Source organism: Gossypium raimondii, chromosome 4, assembly GCF_025698545.1.
Source record: "Gossypium raimondii isolate GPD5lz chromosome 4, ASM2569854v1, whole genome shotgun sequence".
In the NCBI taxonomy this organism is placed as follows: Eukaryota; Viridiplantae; Streptophyta; class Magnoliopsida; order Malvales; family Malvaceae; genus Gossypium; species Gossypium raimondii.
Window position 1 is genome coordinate 29,014,926 of NC_068568.1, and position 27,114 is coordinate 29,042,039.

Genomic DNA, 27,114 nt, shown 5'->3' on the forward strand with positions numbered 1-27,114 from the left:
TTCTTTTGAATAATTACCCGCAGTAGTGTTGACAAAACTCGATTAACAACTTCCGTTTGGTCGTCGATTTAAGGATGGCTTGTTGTTGAAAATAACATCTTAGTGCCAAGCTTTCCCCATAAGGTCCTCCAAAAATGGCTGAGAAACTTGGTGCCTCGGTTCAAAACAGTGGTTCTTGGAACACCATGCAGCCATACAATCTCCCTAAAAAATAGATTAGCAACATTTAAAGCATCGTCAATTTTATTACACGCAATGAAATGAGCCATTTTTGAAAATCGGTCAACTACAACAAAGATAAAGTCTTTGCCGTTCATTGTTCTAAGAAGGCCTAAAACAAAATCCGTAGAAATATCCATCCCTGGTGATTTCGAAATTGGCAACGGAGTATAGAATCCATATGGTTGGATCCTTGATTTCGCCTTCTTGCAAGCAATACAGCGATTGCACACTTTAGCCACATATCGTTTCATCTTCGGCCAATAGAAGTGTTCTTGAAGAACAACCAAAGTTTTTTCAATACCAATATGTCCCATTAAACCCCCGCTGTGTGCTTCATGAACCAACACGTCTCTAGTTGATCCTTGGGGTATGCACAATTTGTTTTCTCTAAAAAGGAATCCGTCTTGCCGAAAGTACCTATCATACGAACCTTGCACACATAACTTGTAAATTTCTCCAAAATCAGAATCATCAACATATAAATCCTTCAAATAATCGAAACCAAGCAATTTAACATCTAAATGGTTTAAAAGAGCATACCATCATGACAAAGAATCCACAACGATATTTTGCTTACCTTGCTTATATTTAATGACATATAGAAAGGATTCTAAAAACTCGAACAATTTTGAGTGACGTTTGTTGAGCTTGGTTTCCCTCTCAAATGCTTCAAAGCCTCATTGTCCGTGTGTATAACGAACTCCTTCGGCCAAAGGTAATGCTGCCATGTCTCTAATGCACGTATCAACGCGTACATTTCCTTGTCATTGGTAGGGTATTTGAGGGTAGCCCTGTTAAGTTTCTTGCTGAAATAAGCCACCGGACGCCCATCTTGTGCTAAAATCGCACCTATTCCTATGCCAGAAGTATCACATTCCACTTCAAAAAATTTGTTAAAATCTGGAAAACACAAAAGTGGAGCATTAGTTAAACAATATTTGATTTTATCAAAAGCAGATTCTTGTTCATCAGACCAAATGAAAGAAGAATCTTTTTTGATAATACCGATTAATGGGGCAGCAAGAGTGCTAAAGTTCGGTACAAATCTCCTATAGAAGTTTGCAAGGCCATGAAAGCTTCTAACTTGGCTGATGTTGGTCGAACGTGGCCATTCTTGTATTGCTTAATTTTGTCTTGATCCACCTCGAGTACTTACAATGAAACATAGAAAAACAACTTTGTCAGTACAAAAGTTACATTTCTTAAGGTTTGCATATAATACTTCCTTTCGTAAAACCTCCAAAATAGCATGCAAATGTTCAAGATGATCAGATAAGGATTTGCTATAAATTAAAATATCGTCAAAATAAACTACACAGAAACGACCAATGAAAGACCTCAAAACATGGTTCATCAACCTCATGAAAGTACTCGGGGCATTGGTGAGGCCGAATGACATCACTAGCCATTCATACAAACCGTATTTGATCTTGAACGCGGTCTTCCACTCATCCCCCTCCCGCATGCAAATTTGATGATAGCTGTTTTTCAGATCAATCTTAGAGAACAACTTAGCTCTACTAAGCTCGTCCAACATATCATCAAGTCTAGGGATGGGATAATGGTATTTGACGGTATTCTTGTTGATGGCTCGGTAATCTACGCACATCCTCTATGAACCATCCTTTTTAGGCACCAACAGAATGGGTACCGCGCATGGACTTAGACTCTCCTGTATGTAACCCTTCTCCATTAACCCCGCTACTTGTCATTCCAACTCCTTAGTTTCCTAAGGTTTGCTTCGGTAAGCTGGTTGATTCAAAATCGTAGCCCTGGGAACAAAGTCTATTTGGTGTTCGATACCTCCGAAAGGAGGCAATTCGCTAGGCACTTCTTCCGGGAAAACGTCTTCGAATTCCTGAAGCAATGAAACAACAGACAAAGGCAAAGAGTTATCAAGTACGTTAGCATCGAATAAACATTCATTGTACATAAGTACAAACACGAGCTGTTGCAACAACAAGGAGTTCTTTATTTCTTTTTCCCTTGCAAATACACTTATTTTACCACTCTCATTTTCTTTTTGACTTTTTTGTTCCTCTTATACTTTTACCTCCACTCCCTCACTTTTTCCTTTCTTTTTATCATTTTTATTTTATTTCTCTTTTTCAATCTTTTTTTCTTGTACTTTTTCTTTCTTTTCTTTCAATTTCAATTGTTCTTGGTACACTTGTTTTGGAGTCAGTGGCACTAAAGATACATTTTTGCCATGGTGCTTAAATGTATATCGATTTGTATAACCGTCATGGATCACGCGCCTATCAAACTGCCATGGACGCCTCAAAAGGAGATGTCCCATGAGCATGGGAACTACACCGCACACCACTTCGTCTTGGTACTTCCTGATGGAAAATGCTACCACAGCTTGCTTTGTCACTTTAAGCTCGCCTCCATCATTCAATCATTGTAACTTGTATGGAGTTGGGTGTGTGGTCGTGGCCAAACCTAGATTTTCCACCAGCATGTTACTTGTTACATTAGTACAGCTTCCACCATCAATGATCATACTACATACCTTGCCTTGGATGTGGCATTGTGTGTGGAAAATATTCTCCCTTTGTTCATCAGTTTCAGCACTTTGGACATTGAGGATTCGTTTCACCACAAGGATTTCACCTTCAACCGGTAACTCTAAATCTTCTTCTTCATCATCAGATGGCATTTCAGGCTCATTTTCATCCTCCTCCTCGAATTTGATTTCACCGTCGGCCCTTACGACAATAATACGTTGATTGGGGCATTGGTTAGCTATGTGCCCCCGACCTTGACACATGAAAAATTTTGTCTCTCGTGCGATTTGGCACTTGCTCATTTTTATTCCGACTTGACTCGCCAATGGGCTAATTGGATTTAGCTACTACAACCGACTCCTTTGTTCGAGCAAGGGGTTTGTTAACTCCTTGGCTCCATTTGTTAGTGGAGGGATTCCCATAGGATCGACTAACTCTTTTTCGTTTGAGTTGCTTTTCAATCTTAATCGCTATGTGGACCATGTCCATCACTTTAACATAGTGTTGTAATTCAACTATGTTGGCGATGTCATGGTGTAAGCCCGCAAGGAATTTGGCCATTTTCGCCTCCCGATCCTCCTCGATATCAGCTCTGATCATTACTATTTCCATTTCTTTATAATAGTCTTCAACGCTTCTATTGCCTTAAGTAAGGTTTTGGAGTCCTTGATATAGATCCCGATGGTAGTATGAAGGAAAAAATCATTTGTGCATGTCAGACTTCATTTCAGCCCAAGTGGAGATGGGTCTTTCACCATTTCGTCTTCGACTCGTTACTAGCTAGTCCAACCACACAATTGCATATTCTGAAAACTCGATTGCCGCGAGCTTCACCTTTTTGCTCTCTGAATAATTGTGACATTCCAAAACGAGCTCAATCTTCTTTTCCCACTCCAAATAAGCTTCAGGGTCATTCTTACCTTGGAATGGTGGAATCGTCATCTTATTATTCTTAAGGTTGTCATTTGGACGATCTCGATCTCTCTGGCGGCCTCGTTGACGTACACTTCGGGCAGATGAATGATCACTTTCTTGATCACTTTCTTCATAAGGATCTTGGTTTGGACGCCTACGCTCTTGCCTCACACCTTCTAAACTTGCCACGTGCTGTTCTTGTGTCTCGACTCGAAATAATCGATTTTCAATTGGTTCGAGTTTAAAATTGAATAACCGCTCCATTTCTCGCATGAGTGCTTGAAGGGTGAGATTTTGGACGCCTATTCCAACGCTTCTTACAGGACGAAACTCGCCTTCCACGTTTGGATTTCTTTTCAAACTTTGTGACATTTTAGGAACTCACAACAAAACTAAAACCTCACTATCCACTCACAAAGAAATCACACTCACTTGGCTCTTACTCGCTCGAATAGTCTCACTTTCTCTTGCCTTTTTCCCCTCACTCCGCCTCTCTAAGTTCTCAAAAGGACTAGTTAGACTTAGAAGTAGTCGTTGTGGGTCGATTTGCAAAGCGTTCTTGATTTAAAGGTAGGAAATGTTGTAGGACAAGAAGGTAGGCTAGAAACAAATGGTTGGGTTATGGTGTGGCCGATTGGTAGGATATTGAATGGATGATTTTGGGCAGCAAGTAGAATTTTCAAAACTAACTTCTTCTTCTTCTTCTTTTACTTGTAAAACTTGATATTCTCTCCTTGAATTTGAATGGATGCTGAATTTTTTTTTTTAAATTCGAAATTTTTTTAAATGAACTACAATACCGTAATGCCGAGAATGTTGATTCTTACTCCAAATTCGCTAGCTTTGAAACCAAATGATACGAACTTGTTTCAGAATATGATACAAACCTTGAGAAAATATGATACAAGTATTGACTTTAGAGGATATGAATTAGGCATTTCATGCTTACTAAAACTTCAACATGATGAATAGTTGACTAACCACCTTTGACTTCAAACATCTAAGTTTAGTATGTTACACAATATACAAGTATTAAGGGTTTCATCTATAGAAATCCATAAAAAAATCATACAAGTACTTTGATTATCCGAGCAGAATACAAATAGTCATTTATGCACATGTTTAGTATGAAGTCAATTCATGTATAAGGATATTTAGGTCATATAGGACTTTTCGGCTTGTAACATTTTAAAGCTTAGGACATGTATGAAATTCCAAAAAAAAAAAGAAAAAGAAAGCATCAAAAGGGTTACAAACATGAAAATAGTTTGGCACATCGTACTGATCTCTATTCTTCCCCTCTTAGTGACCCTTTCTTGCTCACTACCTTATTTCTCCTTCTCTCACCTTCCTTATCTCTCCACATAAGAAATCATAGCATGACATAGTAACTACGACTAGCCTACGAGTTTTTTATGCACTTATGCACGGGTTTTTCTTTCTTTTGTGACATTGTGACATTTCTCCTTTTCAGTACATCTTACTCATGAGTGCTTTTTAGCTTTTGAAGTACTTATTCTACTCGTATTGATTTTCTATTTACTTTTTTTCTATTTTTTTGCACTTCCAGGCTAACCTATAGTTCCTATATCTCACTAGTCTTTCCTTTTTCACTTTATTTTTACAAACTTCGCCATGATGTATCTACTTAACCCTCAATACGTATGACCAAACGTCTACAATTGTACAGTGTAAGACCAAAGAACAAGGGAAAATACAAATTGACATTTTTAGGCTAAGGGCTTATAATGTGGTTCATCAAGAAGTATCAACAAGCTCAAAGATTGGTACTAAAGGTGAAATATAATTAGGAAAGCTTTTTACATCTAAATGTGTTCCAAACAATGACTTCGGTCATCCCTAAATGATACGAACTCGTTTCAGAATGATTCGAGTCGTTTAGATTGCCCGATCATGAATTGAGTAAGGATAAGTTCTTCTCGGGGTTAAACAAAACAAAATACGATAAATGGATTCAAAAAATGGCATTAGGTAAAATGGTTAAATAAATAATGGATAATTTGGCTAAGACCAAGAATGAACCAACAATATTGGATTGTTGACCCGAGTTTCAAAATGGCTCTTAGGTGATTTAGGGTTTAAAAAAAATAACAAACAGCAAAGACCTTGACCCACTATCAAAAGTGATAGGAACCAAAGGTATATGAACGCCACACCAAAAAAAAACAAAGGTGATAAGTTCAGTTTAAACAAAAGAAAGAATGATGCCACAAGAAAACTTGATAAGTCAATTTAGTCTTGAAGTGAACTAAGAGAGTTGGAAATCTCACAAGTTTCAGTTTAAGCATATATTTGGAAAAAGTCGCTTACAATGCGCAGCTGATTACAAGTATTTATAGTGCTAGATAAGGCCTAGCTGAAAAGTCACAATTATTCATCTTAAATTAGCTAATAATGACATAGTTATAGGTCCTTGTGGCAGCTCAACGGGTTCGGTGGTAACTTCCCGAGCTAGGGTCACATCACTAAACATCTCAACGTTCAGAAATTTAGTCAACCAAACAAATAAAAATTCAACTATCTATCATTTGTACTAGCATGCTTGTTTCTTTTTATTTTCTATATGATTTGGTATACTTGATTGCTTAATACCTATTTATAGTGTAACATATAGAACTTAGTAGCCTAATAATCAAAAGTTTAAAATCATCCATCATCACACCAAATTTATTCATAAACACAAGCAACCTATGTACATGCTCCTAACCAATCACTTGTATTTCTACAAGCTCAAGCACACAAAAGGCAAGGAAAATAAAAGAAATTGTAAAAGTTTGAAGCAAATTTTCTATGTTACCCAACAAACTTTAGTTGACACATTCTCCTCAATGTGTAGCTGATAAATAGATAAGGAAAGAAGTTACCCGATTGATTGTGGTCGCTCCAATTGCTAATGGTGGGTGCTTCCTCCTTTGATCGTGTTAGCTCGAATTGTGTGTGTCTCTTTCATGTCGGATTCTTACAGAGAAAATTTAACAAGGTACAAGAAAATGAAAAATCTATTTTTTATTCCTACTCCTATAAAGTCTAAATTAAATACAAATCATTCAAAAATTAATACAAGTCTTTATAAAATTAAAATAGTTTAATCATCCTCCTCATCCATTTCCTCACTCTCATCATTCTCCTTATCTTCTCCTTCTTCCTTGTTTTCATGCACTTCTTCTTCTTCTTCTTCTTCTTCTATATTTGTTAGCCCGAAAATGTCAGGTGTATAATTGGGGACCCAGATGTTATTTTGCCTTGCAAATTCTTGGAATATTGGTCCCGACTCTTGCATCCATTGTATCATCCAACCAAGCTTTGGATGACTATTTTCACCGACGTCTCGTTAAGCTCGAGTCAACCTTTGTGATAGAGCCGGTGTAGCCATTGCTTCTTGTTGTCGCTTGTTCCAATCCTTCAATTAGTTGGCTCACAATTATGTGTACTATTGGAACAAGGTATCACCAATAATACTTTTGGATGGTTTTAGCATTTGCTCAATGGATGTCATAGGTACATGTAAACTCGAAATTATATAAGATTTTTCTATATATTTTTACCACCTTTTAACTTAATAAATATGTTAATCTTGAGTAACTGTTATTGAATTAAGTAAATTTTACTTAAGTATTTATATTGGACACGAATTTATAAAGTATGTGAAATTATGCTTTATTACATGATTTTTTGTGCATAATTTATATTTTTTCATGTTAATTGTTAATATGTGGATTTTCACTATGCAGAAGGGCTATAGAAGATGAGATTAATATAAATGTTGCATGGACATGCACATACCCACTCTATTTGGATGACAAGACAATGTAAAACTGGGTCATAAGGATGTAAATTTGACCCAGTAAAAGTGTGCTACATGATGGACAAGTCTGATTATTTATTGGACTAAGAAATCATCCAACAAGGAGGAATTAAATCCCAATTTTGGCACAAGCAAATGGCTGCCCAAAAATAAGTTTTGAAATATTTTGTTGAAGGTTCCTACAGTTGGAAAGATGTTAGAAATTAGCACACAAGTCTACCCTTTGAAACTATCCACCTTATGGCTATTAATAACAAAGTTTTGAATTCAAAATGAAGCAACCAAGTCATCCCCTTTTCCACAATTTGCGACCGGCCAAGCATGGGAGAAGGAGGAATTTCAAATTCTATTTTTAGTCAACTTCACCCTTACCTTCACCTATAAATACCACACACCTTTCACCTTTCAAATCACCCCTTAAGTCATTCATTCACTAGCATTCTCTCATTTCCTCTCTTGTTCCCTTTTCCCTACGCCTAGCCTTCCCATTTTCCTTTCCATTCTTTAGTCAACAAAAGCTTTGTCAAGACACTAACTTGGTCAGCCACATTAAGAAACCTTGGCAAAAGAGAAACGAGCAGAATGGAGGAACACATCAGTCAAAAAAATCCAATAGGCTACTGAACTGAATTAGAGTTTACTATTTTCTTCTTGTTATTTAGTTTAATTATGTTTGCTATGTGTTTATTGTTCTTGACATCAACAATGTTAGCTTAATTCTATTTGATAGGATGATTATGTTAATTCAATAATATTTATTTGATTCACGTTTAACATATTTGTGCCTCAGTCGATCATGTTTTCAATTAAAATCAAGATGTATTTCATTCATATGTGAATGGATACATTTAGATTAGCTGAGCAATCCTAACCAGACAAATACTAGTAGACACATAATTGAAAAGTGCAATGCTCAATTTAGACCATTAAACCTGACTAAATTAGAGGTTCATAATATCTTTAGTTAGCTCTATTATCTTGCATAGTTTTTAGGTTTATGTGATTAAATTGTTTCAAATGTAAATTTCCTTGTTACCTCAAATAAATACTAAGAAACCCTTAGTTTAATATGATCAGTAAAATGCATATTTCACTAGGTAAAAGATTTTGAGAGGACTTAATTTGGTTTCCAAACTCATGAAAGATCAAGTTGCCACGGAATATTTTCGAACATTGTTAAGCATGATGAAAATGAATTGAGTTGATTAATATAATTATCCTAGCCTATCTTATGTTGATTATTTTTGTTGCTAAAACCATTCATTCATACATTTAGATAATTTTCATTTAGATTAAAATTGCATTAAGGATCATCTTTGCATCTAGTTAATTTCACTTAGTGTAAACATCACCATTCAAATTATTGAGTTTTTACCACCAATTTTTTAATTTTTAATTTTAAAAATAATCAATTAACACACATAGTCCCTGTGGAGACGATAACTCATTTTACTTACTTATTACTTGAACGACTGTGTAAACTTGCACAAATATCGTTACAAGTTTTTGGCGCCGTTGCCGAGAACTGTTGCCTTAATCATTCTTTGTGAAATTATTTTTACAGTTTGGTTTTTATTTTTTATTTAATTTTTAAGTCTACTAATTTATTCTTTATTTGTTATTTATTTATCAGGTGTTTGTGAGCATAGATCGAATCATCGATCTATTACCTATAGACCCTGAAATTGAGCGGACATTTAGACAGAGAAGATGCGAAAGATTAGCTTTAAAACAAATCGAGATAGACCATAGAAATAAAAAAGATGGACAAGGTAATGGAGTCAATCATGTGCACAAACAAATCCTTATTATGGATGATAGGGGTTGTGCCATAAGACAGTACGTTGTGCCACTCTTCATTAAGTTAAATCTGATAATTATAAGGTCGGATATTGAAGCACCCCAATTTGAATTGAAACCAATGATGTTTCAAATTCTCCAAATGGTGGGCCAATTCAGTGGTCTGCCCATGGAAGATCCACATATTCAGCTTTGATTACTCATGGAGGTGAGTGATTCATTTAAGATAGTTGGTTTGACTGAAGATGCATTAAGGTTGAAGTTGTTTTTGTGCTCATTGCGAGATCAAGCACGAGCATGGCTGAATTAATTGCCACCAAGTTCAATATCTAGATGGTAAAAATTAGCAAAAAGGTTTTTGGTAAAGTATTTTCCACCGAGTAAAAAAGCAAAGTTGCGAAATGAGATAACTACTTTCCAACAATTGGATGATAAGTCCTTATACAAGACATGGGAATGATTCAAGGAATTGCTTCATAAGTATCCTCATCACGGGATTCTTCATTTCATCCAGTTGGAGATGTTTTATAACGGTCTCAATGCAAATAGAGGATTAATGGTAGATGCTTCTACGAATGGTGCGATTTTGTCTAAGTCTTATAACTAGGCTTACGAGGTCATTGACAGGATTGCTAACAACAATTACCAATGGCCAACAAATCGAGTAGTTTCAGGAAGATGAGTAGCTGGAGTCATGAAGTGGATGCGTTGACTTCACTCTCTGCTCAAGTATATTTTATTTCCTTAATATTGAAATAGTTTACCACTAATGGTTTGAATAATTTTGTAGCTTAATCACCAAGTCAGTATGATGTTGTTTCCTGTATGTATTGTGGGGGTGGTCATTCCTTCGAGAATTTCCCTTCAAACCCCGAGTCTGTTTCTTATGTAAGGAATCAATATCAAAATAGAAATGGACAAGGACCATAGTCCAACTTCTACAATCTATCATGGTGGAATCGTCCGAACTTTTCCTTGAGTAGCCAAGGAAATGGACTGAACAATCATATGCAGCATAGACCGAATCAATCCCAAGGGTTTAGTCAACACGTAACAACCTGTTTTACGGTGGTGTCAGAAACAGTGGTTTCGGGGCCACCAAATCCAACGAGTAAGTTCGTAAATATTATATTTAATATTTACGAGTAAAATATGGTTTTTAAAAGGTTTTTGATATGATAATTTATGTTATATAAACAATTTATTAAGTTCAAGTGGTATGACCTTAACGTCAAGTGGTTTTAGAAACTAAGGTATAAAGACCTTGTTTCTATAAAACGAGCCGTAAATATTTTTATAAATATTTACGGAGTGACATTAAGGTGGTATTAAAGTTTCGTTGAAAATTTCTAACGTTTCAATGGTTAATTAATTAAAAGGACTAAATTATAAAAATGCAAATTTTAATCACTATTTGATTTGAGTGATTAAATGGTTAATTAAATAAAGGAAAAGGGACTTAAATGGTAATTAGACCATTCAAGGTGTTAGTGGACAATAGTGGACATGAATTTGATGTTTTATTTAATTATTAACTAAGGTTAATATGGTAATTTGATAATTATATTAAAATAAATAAAACAAAAGTTTGATTCATCTTTTTCAAGTCTTGGTAACCGATTGTAATGTGGGAAGAAGCCATTTTTTTTAGCTTGGAGGTTTCGGCAACTTCACAAGCAAATTTGGTATGTGATTTTAGACCCGTTTATTGTAATTTTTATGTTTTTGAGATCATTGCAACTAGGTCCAGCTAGCCTTACCTTCGATTTTGAAGTTGTTTAAGATTTTGAATGTTTCCATTGATGAACCTTGTGATTTTAGATGTTAAATGATGAGTTTGAGATATTATATTGTTATTTAAAAGTATTTTATTAAGTGATTTTTGATGAATTTATCAATTAGGGACTAAATTATTAAAATAGTAAAAATAAAATAATTTCTTGTGAAATTTTTTCATAAATGGGCTTTATAGGATGCCAAAAGTATTCGGCTAGGCTAAATTTTGGGTAAAAATGGTTAATTTTCATGTTTTGGGCTCAAGGGCTAAATTGAATAAAAGTAAAACTTTAGGGGTAATTTGTAAAAATGTAAAAAAATGAATAAATTGAAAATCGAGGAAAATGGAAAATTACCAAAATGCCCCTAAACTTTGTTATTTTTGCAATTTAACCAGGTAAGCTCGTATGAACTGTACTATGTATATTTTTGATTAAATTGAACGTTATTATATGAATTTTATTGAAAATGAATCGATATATATATGTTATTATACAATTTATCATGTAATGAAACAAGGGAAATTCAAAGACGTACGATGAATATCGAGTCTTATTTGAACATTACAAATATATAGGATACAAATAACATGTCATTAGGGTTACGGTGTTTCGGGTGCTGGTCTTGAGTTTTTGGCATGTGTTGCGGTTACTTGACATCTTGTGTGAGCAGCACCGTGTAGCTACGTTGCAACCGACAACTTGTGTGAGCAGACCCAGGTTACTATGTTTCGGATACTAGTCTTGAGTGTCCTACTGATGGCTGAGGTCCGGCATTAGTTACAATACTCGAAAGCTTTTGTCAGCAGCATTGTGTAGCTTACATTCCGACCGACAGCTTGTGTGAGCAGACCCATTTTACAACTTGTGTGAGCTACGACTATGTGTTTAGCACACTTTGTGTGAGCTTTCCCACATATTCAATATTATTCTAAGTGGTTCAACGAGCATGAAAAGGGACGAATCGGTAAGGGCTCCGATTGAATTTACTATGACAATTATAGAAAGGTATGATGTATCGGTGATTCAAGTAAGAACATTCATGATTATGAAAAGTATGATTTAACTGATGCTATATTTATGTCTTAGGTGTTATGCAAATGAAATGGTAAAGAAAACGATATGAATTAAGACATGAAACTATATGAATATCCTTGATATGTTGATACATGGAAATTATGAAAGTTGAGATAGGTGACAATTTCTAATGGTTCATGTCGAGATCAATGGCTATATATGTTATTTTTGCTTATCATTTATACCATGTATGCTAACATGTTTAATGTGGATGCTTAGGCTTATGTCAAGCTTGTGGATAGGATTGATGTTTGTGATTATGCTTGTACTATGCATATGAAACATGTAAGAAAAAGGAATGATACGGTAAGTACGTAATTAGGATGTATTATGATGTTATAAAAAGGTTTAATGAGATAAATGATGTTTCCATATGATAGTAAATTGCTTATGCTTTGAGTGAATCTATCGATGTCATGAATAAATACACTGAATTGAGAATTAATAATGTTGTTGAGGTTAATGAAAAGCATTGGGAAAGGAAAGGAAAGTAAGTAAATTGAGAGGTGTATAATTTTATAGAAAGGTTAATGGTTATACATTACGTTCCATAAAATCCTTTCATGTTATGAATTATAAATATGTGTGACATAAATGAGTTTACACACTTCCGAGTTGGTAATTATGGTTTGGTAAATCTTGAGGCATTGGTATAGGTTTAGATTTAACCTATAATGTTCATTATTGAAATGTAATATTATGCTTATGGTTTATACGAGCTTGCTAAGCATTCATTGCTTATATGGTTTTCTTTCCTTTACTTTTTAGTTTATCGGAAGCTCAATTGGTTGAAAGCTTGTCGGAGATCTATCACACTATCCAACGATCATATCGGTAGATTTTGATGTCTTGGTTAAGGTTATAATGGGATGTATAGGTTAACTTATGGTTGATGATTAGCTGAATGTCATTTGATGTGTTTGGCATGAATCTAATATAGCGTAGTGATTACGTAGCAATTATGTTATGTTTTGGCATGGAAACGAGTTAATTAATAATTGGATAAATATGCACATGTATGGGTGTTTTTGGTTGATGTGTTAGCCATTATGTTTTGGTTTGCGAATTTGGTATTTTGAATGATTGAAATGGTTGATATGTCTTATTTGGATAGCTTGATGTTGTATGGTTTGGTGTACTTTGGGATGCTAGATTACATGTGGTAAAATTGGTTATAGGTGTGTACATGAATGGGTGAGAAAAATGGCTTGGAAATGGCCTATTTTTCGTCCACACGGTCAGAGACACGGGCGTGTGTCTCAGTTGTGTGTGACACATAGCTAGGTGACACGGCTATGTGTCCCCTGTAGGTTTTTAAAGGTTGCATTTCGAGAATTACATGGTCTGGCATACGGGCGTGTGGCTTGGCCGTGTGACCCAAGTCAGAGAGTTGCAGTGGCTCGGACATAGGCTGGGATACGGCCGTGTATGCTTTTAGAAAAATATATTGTTTTTTATTTTAACAAAACACGTTTAGAAGCTTTCAATGCATTGAAAAATCGATTAATCTCAGCATCAATAATTGTTACACCTAATTGGAACTAACCTTCGGAGTTTATGTGTTATGCAAGCGATTTCGTTGTTGGAGCTATGATGGGTCAATGAAGAAACAAAATGTTTCATCCTATCTACTATGCAAGAAGAACTTTGACAGGAGCCCAGCTCAATTATAGGGTAACTGAAAAAGAACTCTTTGCTACAGTTTTTGCTTTTGACAAGTTCCGTTCATATCTTATAGGTACCAATGTTGCAGATTTTATAGGATCATGTGGCTATTAAGTATTTACTCACAAAGAAAGATGTTAAGCCGAGGCTAATTCGATGGATATTTTTACACCAAGAATTTGACCTTGAGATCCAAGACAAAAAAAATTTTGAAAATCAAGTAGCTTTGAAAATTTTATTTTAATTTTATTTTACTCCAAGAATTAGAGTTTACTCTTTCCTTCTTGTTATTTAGTTTAATTATGTTTGCTATATGCTTATTGTTCTTGACATCAACAATGTTAGCTTAATTCTGTTTGCTAGGATGATAATGTTAATTCAATAATATTTATTTGATTCATGTTTAACATGTTTGTGCCTCAGTCAATCATGTTTTCAATTAAAACCAAGATGTATTTCATTCATAGGTGAATAGGTGCATTCAGATTAGCTGAGCAATCCTAACCTGACAACGACTAGTAGACGCATAATTGAAAAGTACAATGCTCAATTTAGATCATTAAACCCAACTAAATTAGAGTCTCATAATATCTTTAACTAGTTCTATTATCTTGCATAGTTTTTAGGTTTATGTGATTAAACTATTTCAAACGTAAATTTCCTTGTTACCTCACATAAATACTAAGAAACCCTTAGTTTAATATGATCAGTAAAATGCATATTTCATTAAGTAAAAGATTCTGAAAGGACTTAATTTTGTTTCCAAACTCATGAAAGATCAAGTTGCCATGGAATATTTCTGAACAATGTTAAACATGATGAAAATGAATTGAGTTAATTAATATAATTATCCTAGCCTATTTTATGATGATTGTTTTTGTTGCTAAAGCCATTCATTCATACATTTAGATAATTTCCATTTAGATTAAAATTGCAGTAAGGATCAATCTTTGCATCTAGTGAATTCCACTTTGTTTAAACATCACCATTCAAATTATTGAGTTTTTAGCACCAAATTGTTAACTTATAATTTTACAAATAATCGATTAACATACACAGCCCATGTGGAGACAATAACCCATTTTACTTATTACTTGAACGTCTATGTACACTTGCACAAATACTGTTACAGTACACCCGCCTTTTTGCATAATGCTGTCACTAGGTGGGCAAAGAAGACTCCAACTGTCTGGCTTCGAATGCATCTTCTCATGTTCTGATGAATCCATTTACCATTACATACGTGCTTTTTTCTGTAAAATAGCATAAAGTAACACTGCTCTAAAGGTGTTAACGTTAGAAACAATTAAAGCAGGTACAATTCTTGTGCATACAAATTGGATCCACATTTTGGCCTTAGGAAACATGATTACTTGATGAAAGGACACTGGGATATTGGTACTTGGGCGATATTTCCATTCACCCCTACCTTCAGTCAAAAAGTTTATAATACTATCCATATCTATATCTCTGAAGTATTCTAGATCACTTCATCAATGAAATAATTCTCATAATATGGAGCATTATAAAAATCACAGATGATTCGAGGGGTTACTCGCACTTCCTTCCCCCGCACAAGTACCATATCCCATATACAACCTTCAGTATTTCTAGACTCATGGTCCCGTAAAGACGCATAAAACTCTTGAGCAATGGGGCCACGCCATTCTCTTTTGGGATCGTCCAAAAATGTTCCCACCTATGATATCTAACTAAAGGCCATATTTCCTTACACAAAACAATTAATGGATCGAATCCCCTCTCTTGGATAAAGGTTTTTCCTTGAAGTTCAGTAATATATTTCCCAATATTTGGGTTTGTGAAATTATGGGGGTTTGGATCCGTCGATGGTTTAGATTCATTGGTTTTTCTAACTTTTCTAGGAGGCATGATATCCTAATAAAATACTAAGCAAACAATTCAATGGAACATTAAAAAGTTTAATTTACGAACCCTTAAACTTTAATATAGAATCAAAATTCCTTTGAATTTCGTGCTTTCCCGCAATGTTTCCGTTCCTTGTTTCCCTGAATATGGTTGAAGAGTTTGCGAAGAATAACTAGAATGTTTAAGAAATTGGGGGTTTAGGGTTTAAGATGTTTTGAGGGATTTAAAAGAGTTTGAGGGATTAGTATAACACCCCTAACTCGTATCCGTCACTAAAATAGGGTTACGGAGCATTAATAAAGTTTTCATTTCAAAATAATCAAAAATTTTAAACATTTTAATTAATATCATTAATCATAGCAAAACAAATCAATAACATACATATTGTCCCTTATACAAGTCCCCGAGGCTCTAAAAATACATTAGAAATAAGTCAGGACTAAATTAGAAACATATAGAATTTTTTGAAAAAAATGAAAATTTTCAAATAGTAGGGGTCACACGACTGAGACACACGCCTCTGTCCCAGCCCGTGTCCGTGTCCGTGTAACTCTCTGACTTGGGTCACACGGCCAAGCCACACGCCCGTGTGCCGGGCTGTGTACCCTTTGAAATGGTCTCACACGCCCGTGTGCCAAGCTGTGTAACAAGCTGACTTGAAACCCTTTGTAAGCTACGAGGGACACACGATCGTGTCGCCTGGCCGTGTGTCACACACAGCTGAGACATACGTCTGTGTCTCTGCCCGTGTGGACGAAAAATAGACCATTTCCAAGCCATTTTTCTCACCCATTCAAGCACATACCTACAATCAAATTTCCACATATGAACAAGCCCTCAAATTGGACTAAAAACATGCATAATCAAGCTGCTCAAGTAAGGTACATAAACATTCAACCAATATGCCCAAAGGCACCTCAAACTAATACATTTAAACATGTATAACCATATGCACAATTTAACCAAAACTTACCACTTTGTTCACATATCAAAATCACATCCACAAGTACCCAATTTCCTATTTAACATTTAGCATCATAAGCCATATGTGCCAACTACATTTTTCATACCAAAATGACCATGTTCAACTTCCATCATTCAAGCATCATAAAGCCACATACATATATCAACATAACAACCATTACAGGCCAAATATATACATGCCAACTTTGTAACATCCCCTTTTTAGTGACAACAGAACAGTGGTTTTAGGACCATAAATATGACATCAAAAAATTTATTTTATTATTATTTTAATTTTCTCAGCATGATAGTAGCATCGTATAAAATTTTCGTGAAGAAATTTAATTGTTTGCAAGCTTAATTTGAAAAAAAGACTAAATCGCATAAAGTGCAAAACTAGTGTTCTGTTAGTAAAAGGTGTCAAATTGCTATGAAATTTAAATATGAGTGGCATTAAATGGTAATTATACCATTTATTATTTAAGTGTACAAATATTGGCATTAAATTAATTTATTTGAATGATAATTAGAAAGGTTAAAAATGTAAATTAATAAAACAACTTAAAATAAACTAAAGTAAAGAAATATATCATCTTCCTTTTTCTTCGTCACCAACCGAAATTAGGGCTTAAGGAAGCCATAACCAAGCTTCAAATTTTGGCTAGCATTAAATCCCTCGCATGTGAGTATTTTTCATCTCGTTTCTAATGATTTCTATGTTTTTAGAGTCGTTATAGCTTAATCTAGCTAGCCTGGGGACTAATTTGCAACATTGTTAAAATTCTAGGGTTTTACCATGAATTTATATTAGTTTTTTTATGTTTGATGGATGAAAATGAATGTTTGATGATAGTTGAGCAACTTTTGTAAAGGATTTTTTGATGAATTTGTCATTTAAGGATTTAATAGAAAAATAAAAAAATGTTCATGGTAAAAATGTGAAATAAATGGAATATAGGGCTTGCTAGGGACTTAATGGATATTTGGCTAGCATGGGTTGATACTAAATTGCATGAATTTTTATTTTTATGAGTTAGGGACTAAATTGTAACGAAACTAAAATTTTAGGGGCAAAAGAGTAATTTTGTCAAAATATGATTTTTGGATTAAATTGAATAGAATGAAATTTGAATGAGCTAAATTTGATTATATAGATCAAGAAAAGAAACGTACGAATTTAGATCGGGGAAAAGAAAAAGTGTTGGATTAATCGATAGTATTTCTCCATTCGTATTTCAAGTAAGTTCGTTAATTTAAATAGCATTGAATTATGTTCGAATTGAATGCTTCCATGTTATATATGCATGGATATTATGACTCTACGGAAATATCCAACCAAGTTTTGGCAACTTTGGGATCTTGTTTGAAGGTTAGGAATATATAGGATACAAATGACATGTCATTAGGGGTTACTGTGTTTTGGGTGTTGGTCCTGTACGTCCTACCAGTGGCTGAGTTTTCAGCATGTGTTTCAATTACTTGATAGCTTGTGTGAGCAGAACCGTGTAGCTACGTCTTGACTAACAGCTTGTGTGAGTAGACCCATTTATGGCTCAAGAGAGAGCATTTATATGAGATATGAGATAGTGGTGGTTTCGACCACATGTTCGCACATGGTCTGCGAGATTTACGCGTATCCGATATTATTCTAGTGGTTCAACGAGTATGAGAAAGGGAATATTTGACAAATGCATCGATAAGTAATGCTAAGAAAGTATGAAAAGGTATGAGTTAATGATGTTCTAAAAATGCTTAGCCATATGCTTGAAAGTATGAATACTTATAAGTAGTGTGCACAAAAGCTATGATGTTTTGAGATAATTTGCTAAGCTTGTGGTTATCTAACAAGGTTCTTGTTGCTTAGGCTAATGCTAAGTCATGTTGGATTATCTCAAATTGTTTTATGCTTATATATTGAAGTGGTAAGCTTTGTTTATGAATTACAAACTTACTAAGTATTTCATTCTTACTTCGTGTTATTTCCTTTGTGTTTCTAGATAATCGAAAACTCGTTCAGGTTGGAAGTTTGTTGGAGATCCATCACACTATCCATCGACTAAATTGGTAGATTTTGATGATGTTGAGTCATTGTTATAATGGCATGTATAGGTGTCTGTTTTAATGAATTTAGCCATTATATGTGACTTGTATATATGACCTTTTGGTTGTTGATCTAGTTGGTATGATGTTATGAATATTTGGTATTTTGTGCGATAGTTATCTTGATGTGGTGGAATTTAATATGATGAAATTGAGATGAGGTTTATTATGGTCTGTTATGAATTGTTGGTTAGCATGGATTGAGACAGTTTATGATGTGGTAAATGGCTAGAATTGGTAGCTTGAATGTGGTTGGTTTTAGGTCAAAATGGTAAGATGCATGATGGATGTGAAGATGGCCCAAAAGGGTACTTGTTGTGCTTATTTTTGGTATATGAATACCATGGCAAATGTGATATTGAAATTGTTCAATTAGTAGTATAGTTGATGAATGAAATGGTTAGGTGTTTATGTAAGTTTGATTGTTGAAATTGAGGTTCCATTTTGGCATATTGGTTGAATGGATAGTTTCTATGTCATGTAAGCTTTAATTTGCACATGTAAAGTGAGTTTTGAATGCTTGATTATAGGTACAATTGGCTTGTGCATGTGGTGTGAGATTGGGTGAGAAAAATGGCTTGGAAATGGCCTATTTTTCATCCATCAGAAGCGAGACAGGCGTGTGTCCCTGCAGACTTTAAAAGGGTTGCAAGTTAGGGTGTAATGACCTAGCACCTGACCCGCACACGGACGTGTAGGGTTATTTCAAAGGGTACACGTCTTGGCACAAGGGCGTGCGGCTTGGCTGTGTGACCCAAGTCAGTGAGTTGCACAGCTACAGACACGGGCTGGGACATAGCCGTGTCTCCCTATTTCGAATGCCCACATGGCCTAAGACACGAGCGTGTCTCTTGGCAGTGTGACCCCTGCAGTTTGAATTTTTTTCCTTTTTTTGAAAAATTTCATATGTTTACGATTTAGTCTCAATTCATTTCTAATGTCATTTTAGGGCTTCGAGGGCTCGTAAAAGGGACCGTTTGTATGATTTTATATGATTTTGTTGTGATTTATGTGGTGATTTGTTGGTGATGATAAAATGTTTTTTATATAATGTTTTGCTCCGGTAATACTCTGTAGCCCTAATCCGGCAACAGATATGGGCTAGGGTTGTTACAAACTTAATACCACTTCATCATCTAAAATGCCATAAAACACAAGCCAAAACAAATGGTTACATCATCTGACAAAATATCTATACATGCCATTATAACTAAAACTTAGAAACACCAAAATCTACTGATTTAGCCGATGGATAGTGTGATAGATCTCCGACGACTTTCCAATCCGAATGAGCTTCCGATTAACTACAAAACATAGAAAATGAATAGAAGGTAAGCATGTTATGATTAGTAAGTTCATAACATATAATCCATACTTGTCAACACAATGCAAAATCTTAAAATACATATGGACCAATCCAACATAAGAAAAAATTATTCATAAGCTTGAATCATATGAGTTCATACTTTTCATTGTCATGAAAACACATTTTTCCTACCTTCCATAGTAATAAGGTAAATTGCATCGAAAACTCTTACCGAAGTACTCACGAAGTAAAATCACGATGGTTGTTACCACCCCTTTTCATAGTTCTATGCCGAAACTATCCCTTTCCATATTTTGATAGCAAAAGCAAACTCTTTTCATAATTTGATGGTCATCACCATCCCTGCTCATTGTTGATGGTCGTCACCACCCCTTTTCATTATTGATGGTCGTCAACATCCCTTTTCATAATTTGATAGCTGAAGCTATCCCTTTTTGTAATTCGATAGTCGAAGCCATCCCTTTTCATAATTTGATAGCCGAAGCCATCCCTTTTCATAGTTTGATGGCCTTCACAATCCCTTTTCATTATTGATGGTCGTCACCATCCCTTTCATTATTGATGGTCATCACAATCCCTTTTCATAATTCGATAGCCGAAGTTATCCCTTTCCATTAGTCGGTGACCGTCGATACGCTATTGGATTTTTCCATCGAGACACAATTTGATATTATAAAATAATAACATTTATAACATAATTTAAAACTCTATTTAAACATACGAACTTACCTCAACGATAAAATGTAGAAATGGAGCCGGTTAATCTGAAGCTTTCTCTTTGCCCTGATCTAAAGCCGTACGAACTCTATCTTGATCTAAATGAATAAATTCAATTAATATAATAATTATTCTATTCAATTCAATCCAAATTCACATTTTTGCAAAATTATCCTTTTGCCCATAATATTTTGATTTCTTTACCCCTACCTAAGCCTAGACAAATTTCATACAAAATCATAATAGCCAACACATTTCATTATTCGCAAATTACACCATTAATATTTCACAATTTTTAATTTAATTCCTAAATGAAAATTTCATCAAAAATCACTTAATAAAAGTTGTGTATCTAACAACAACTAACCATTTTCTTTCATCAAACATCAAAAACAATACATACACATTCATTGTAAATCCCTAGACTTTTAACAATTTTGCAAATTGGTCCCTAGGATAGCTAGATTAAGCTATAACGAGTCCAAAAACATAGAAATCATTGAAAAGTAGACGAAAAAATACTCACATGCAAGGGGATGAATGTTGGTCGAATGTTGAAGCTTGGTTATGGCTTCCTTATGCCCTAGCTTTGATTGAGTAAGAAAGAAAGAAAGAAAGAAATATGATATCTTTCCTTTCTTTATTTTAATTTACATTTTTAACCTTATTAATTAACATCCAAATCACTTAATTTAATGCCTATATTTGTCCACTTAAATGAAAAATGGTCTAATTACCACATAAGGACTTTTACACATTAATTCTATAGCTATTTAGTGCCTTTAACTTAAAGAACTCTAATTTTTCACATTTTCCAATTCAGTCCTTTTTATCAAATTAAGCATGCAAACAAGTAAAATGTCTTAACAAAATTTTTATACGGTGATACTAACATGATGTAGACATTAAAATAATAAAATAAATATTTTTACGTTAGATTTGTGGTCCCGAAACCACTATTTTAACTTCAATAAAAATGGGCTATTATAATTAGGGGTTAAGAGGTGTTTTTAATTAAAAGTAGATATGGCTTTAGGTTATAAATAGGTTTTTAAAGGGTTAAAATTTGAGTTAAATGAAGATTATTTGGTCGAGTTACGCGATTAGGTCAGGTTGACCTTGTAGAAAATTATAGTGATGTTGCGACACAGGGGTTCTGTGTCATGACACCCCTGTAGTTTGAAGGTCTAAAGGAAATTGTCTGCTATGTAGCGACTCCCTTGGGCGATGTCGTGACACTGACTCTATTTTACGTAAAAACTTCCAGCTTTAAGGATGTTTCGATTTAGAGATAAACCTACATATACAATAATTTACAAAAGTTAAGCAGCAATTCAACTAATTTTTAAGTTTCACTGTCGGATTCATCCAACAGTGCCACCAATTCACTGATGGAGGATTTCCTTACTTTGTCGGTATTGGTCCATCTTCCATCATGCCATTCCACCTGTTCCCATTTGTCCATTTCCTTAAACATGTTTATTATTTTTGCATGTAGAAAAGGAAGTGTTTCCCTTGACTCAGAGATGTTAGAAGTAAATAATTTTTTACATTGCTCCCCTAACTTCCTCCTATCTTCCTCACTCGATTGATGGCCACATTCAAACATTTCTATCTGACCATTGATTTCCATAGTTAATTTTTTTCTCTAAATCAATAGTGGGCCTAGAAGTAGCCAGGAAGGGTCTTCCTAATAAGATTAGTATCTCACGATCTTCTTCAAAATCAAGTACCAGAAAATCTGTGGGGATAATAAAACATCATACTTTGACTAACACGTCTTCCAATACCCCTTTTGGATGTACCAAAAGACATGTTAGCCAACTGTAATGTTATTTGAGTAGTTTTCAAATCCCCTGACCCAAGTTTTTCAAAAATCGATAAAGGCATTAAATTAATACTAGTTCCTAGATTACATAGAGCTCTATTAAAATGAATGCTCCCTATCTCTACGGAAATAGTAAAACTTCCCAGGTCTTTCAAATTTCGAGGTACCTATCTTGAAATAATCACGCTACAAGAAGCATTTAAACTAACTTGTTCTCCTACTTTAATTTTCTTACGCCTAACCATCATTTCCTTTAAAAACTTAGTGTATTTGGGAACCTTTTCAATTAACTCAATTAAAGGTTGGTTAACATTTAATGTTTTAAACAGGTTTAGAAAACTTGCAAATTCATCCTCAACCCACTTGTGTTTTCTTGTAGTCTTGAAGGGAATGTGATTTTTGTCCCGGTAGAATCTTTAGTTACTTCGTTCTCTGTCTCTATTACCGGTGTGATTAACTCCTCTGATTTTGGCTCATTTGCTACATCTAGGGATACCTCTTAAGGATTGTCATTATTCTCAATTATTATTTTCGAAGTAGTAGTACTTGGGCTACTCAGTACTTTGCCCGATCCGAGTGCAATTGCTTTCACATGCTCCTTACCTTCTCTCCTTAGATTATCTTTCGTGTTGTTGGTAATACTTGTGCCAATTTGTTTCTTGATGTCAACCATCATGCTCATGAATTGGCTTATTTGATCCTCGATTTTAGTCAATATTCTTTTTGAACTGGTGCACTTAGATTGCACCTGTTTGACATCAGTTCTCATTGACTTCATTTCTCCTTAAATTCTGTCCAACCATTGACCACATGCAGTATGGTCATTTGGGTTGACCCTATCTTAGGGTTTCTATAAATAAGGAGGTTGATAATTAGTATTTTTAACTTGATTTAAATTATTACATGCTCTTTGATTTCCCCTATATCAGATTTGGGTGATCTCTCTAGTCAGGATTATATGTATTCGAATAAGGGTTTCCACCCTTATTCCCGACGTACTTTACATCCTCAGGTCAGTTGTTGATATAGTGGAAGAGTGGTTTGTTTCCTCCATGCATAGATGGTGTAGAAGCCGATTTGATACAATTGAGTCTATCCACTAACTATTGATACTTATCATCCTCTTGGATAGCTTTTACCGTAGTGTATTTCTGACCATATGTGAATCGTTCAATTGGCCATTAGTAGGAGTTTAGTGCCATATTCTGGATGATCTCGTACACATCCTCGTACGTTCTGTTCATAAGTGCTTCTACTGCTACTTCTTTTAATTCAGATCATGCATTTGCATCAACCCATTATAAAACACTTGCAGTCGCATCCACTCAGGAAATCTATGGTGAAGGAATTTTTTAATCTACATTTTGAACAGTTCTCATGCCTCATAGAAAATTTCTCCCTCCATCTATCTAAAAATAAAAATATCTCCTCTTAGTTACACTGCTTTATTGATTGGGAAAAACTTCTATATGAACTTTCCAGTGAGTTCATCCCATGTCGTGATAGACCCGGGTTCCTGCGAGTCTAACCAGGAAAAAGCATTATCAATCAAGGAAAAGGGGAATAACTGAATATGAATAGCGTTATTAGTGACTGTGTTATACTTAAAAGTATCACAGAGTTGAAGGAACCGTTTTTAATGTTGATTAGGGTCATCTATTATAGTGCCCCTAAACTGCAGATTATTCTAGATCATTTGAATCATAGTCGGTTTTATCTAGAAATTATTAGTTGAAATTATCGGCCTTACGATACTTTCTTGAACCATGTCAAGACTTGGTAAGGCATAATTCCTTAAATTTCTTTCATTCCAAGCCATATGAATGTTTGCAGGAAGCTGTGGTGCTGGTGGGTTTCCTAGGGTGTTATCGTCAGCATCGTCAAATAGTGGATTTTCACGGGGTATGTTACATGCAACTGGTGGTGGTGGATCTTGCATTTGCTACTGCTACTGCTATTACTGACAAAGATTTTTTTCGATTATTCTCTCTGGATCTATGGCTACTACAATAGGTGTGGCCCTACTGCGAGTCATATACTAAACCTAAAAAGACGAGATTAATAACAATAAACAGAATAGAATTGTATCTATAACCTACAAATTTCTTAATTATTCCCTTAAAGTGCAAAAATTAAAATTAACCTAGTGACGTTAACTCCCCAGCAACGGGGCCGACAACTTAACCGCCTCTGGATGTACTTACATCTACAGTGTGAATACTACACAAAAATATATAATTACGAGGTGGTATCCGCAAGTATACGAGTCTAATTGCAATATAATTTTACAACGGGGTGGGTGAGTACTCCGAGGATCGTACCCAAGGGAGGCAGCTGTTAGATCGATTCTAACTTAAACACTTAAAGATCTAATTAATACTTTAAATTCAATGATAGTATGAAGAATATAAAATAAAAGATTTTTGGGGTTTTTATAATTATAAAACTAAAACAACATAAAAATATCAAATTCAAAAGATTAAAAAGGAAGAATAAATCAAATCTGATTATGGGGGATTAGCTCACTTCAGTAATCTCTATCAACTGTCACTTTAAGTTCCTTGTCAATCAACCAGTCACTACCTTTGTAGGATCTTTTGATCTTCCACTAACATAATAAGTCAGCAAGAACGACTTATCTTTTGACCTCATAGTCCAGACTGGTGGGCTTAAGGGGTTCCTAAATAGGCAATACCAAATTTTGGTTAATTCCCACCTTGGCTTCCTAGGGTTGTCAGGCCTTGGGTTTATTTCACGTTCTCCCTTTCCCAAATAACTGATGCACTGAGTAACCCTACAAAATAGTTAACAGATCATACCTCCACTCACTAATCCCTTATAAAAGGATTAGTTCCTCATGGCATTCATAAAAAATATATAATTGATGTAAAGAGAAAGCATGCTAATTAAATTGACAAGATAAGGTAAATGAAATAGCCTGGTTGTATTGATATTAAGCGTAAATCCATAGAGTTGAATGATTCCACAATCTAGATCTTTTGAAAGAAAACAACGAACAAATAAACTAAACTCTAGAAACTTAAGAAAGAAAAAAAACTAGATCTAAATTAAGAAACTAGGTTGATGAAAAAGTGTCTTTAACATGTGCCAAAGGATCCTATTTATAGCCTTCAGGTGGCCGTCGTCCTTAATTCTAGGTCAGCTGACGTTCTCGAGCTTTAAATTTGATTGTGTGGACCAAAACGCCCATTCTTCTTACTTAATTTCTGTCTCAGAGTCGATGTCACGACACACCAGGACCTATGTCGCGATGTAGCAACCAGTATGCTCCTTTGTAGCCATCTGCAGGGGCATGTCATGACACCCTCAGTCTGTGTCGCAACATCGAAGGTAGACTTGAATTTTCTTCATTCTATTCCCTATGTTGTAACATCAGACTTTCCGTGTTGCGACATAACATCCAATATCAACCTAATATACCTTATATGGTCTCCTACATACTTACAAAGTATGTTAGCTCTCCCTTAGGCCTCATTAAGCCCTTAAGGTGAATAAAAGACTCAATTTACACATTTTATTGAATGTAAGTAAAACTAAAGAAACTTAACTAAAATGTAATGAAAATGCTTGTATTTAGGCTCCTTAAGTGTGAACACTAGTTTAATCAACTACACCGAATCACGATAGATTAATAGTCTGGACAGGACTTTGTCCTATATTCTCAACCCCGCAACATATGTAAGAGCTCGGAACCAATACATATATTCTCAAGTCCGCAACATATGTTGGAGCTTAGAACCTATTCCTATATTCTTGATTCTGCAGGATATGCAGAAGCTTAGAACCTGGGCAAAACTCATACCCTCATATATGAGACTTTTGCTATTTTCATCGAGATTTAACCTCGCATTATACCATTTCGTGACAATCCATTTCAATTTGATTCCATTTTGAATTTGGGTACAAATTGTAGCCAATTAAAATTGCTAATAAAACATTAATGAACATAAAGATAAAACTTAAAATAAAATTAAACATATTTATACCGTATGAACTTACTTGACAAAACGAAACTACTTTAGATAACAGGGACTTCGATAGTTTTCCCTTTAGTTCCTAACTCAATTACTTTATAATGCAATGGTCAAATTTTCAAACTTTCCTAAGCTTTCCTTCCATGGTGTTTTTTGGTAGGAGAAAGCACGAAACATGAAAATGATGCTTTTTGTTTTGTTTTTTTAATTAATATTATTTTATTTATACTTAAGTTTAATTATTATAATTTAAACATTATTTTAACTTAAAAGTCACCATTTACCATCCATTAACAATATTTATGGCATATTTTTCATTTAAAATCATCCACTTATTCATTTAGACCCATTTAATCCATAAAAACGAAAAGCGATTAACTTTTACAATTTTTACGATTTAGACCTTTTTCCTTAATTAACTATCTAAACATTAAAATATCCGAACCAAAATTAAACACACATATAAAAACTCCAAAAAATTTTAATAAAAATATTTATGGGCTCAGA

The 27,114-nt window shown here is 34.6% G+C and overlaps 2 non-coding genes across 2 annotated transcripts; one reads left to right on the plus strand and one right to left on the minus strand.

Moving 5' to 3' along the window:
• Positions 1-9,665: 9,665 nt before the first annotated feature.
• LOC128040736 (small nucleolar RNA R71) lies at positions 9,666-9,772 on the minus strand. The gene has a single exon (XR_008195542.1). It is a non-coding gene; the product is annotated as a small nucleolar RNA R71 (small nucleolar RNA).
• A 14,171-nt stretch (positions 9,773-23,943) lies between these two features.
• On the plus strand, positions 23,944-24,049 carry LOC128040702 (small nucleolar RNA R71). Its single transcript, XR_008195508.1, has one exon. It is a non-coding gene; the product is annotated as a small nucleolar RNA R71 (small nucleolar RNA).
• The last annotated feature ends 3,065 nt before the right edge of the window (positions 24,050-27,114 follow it).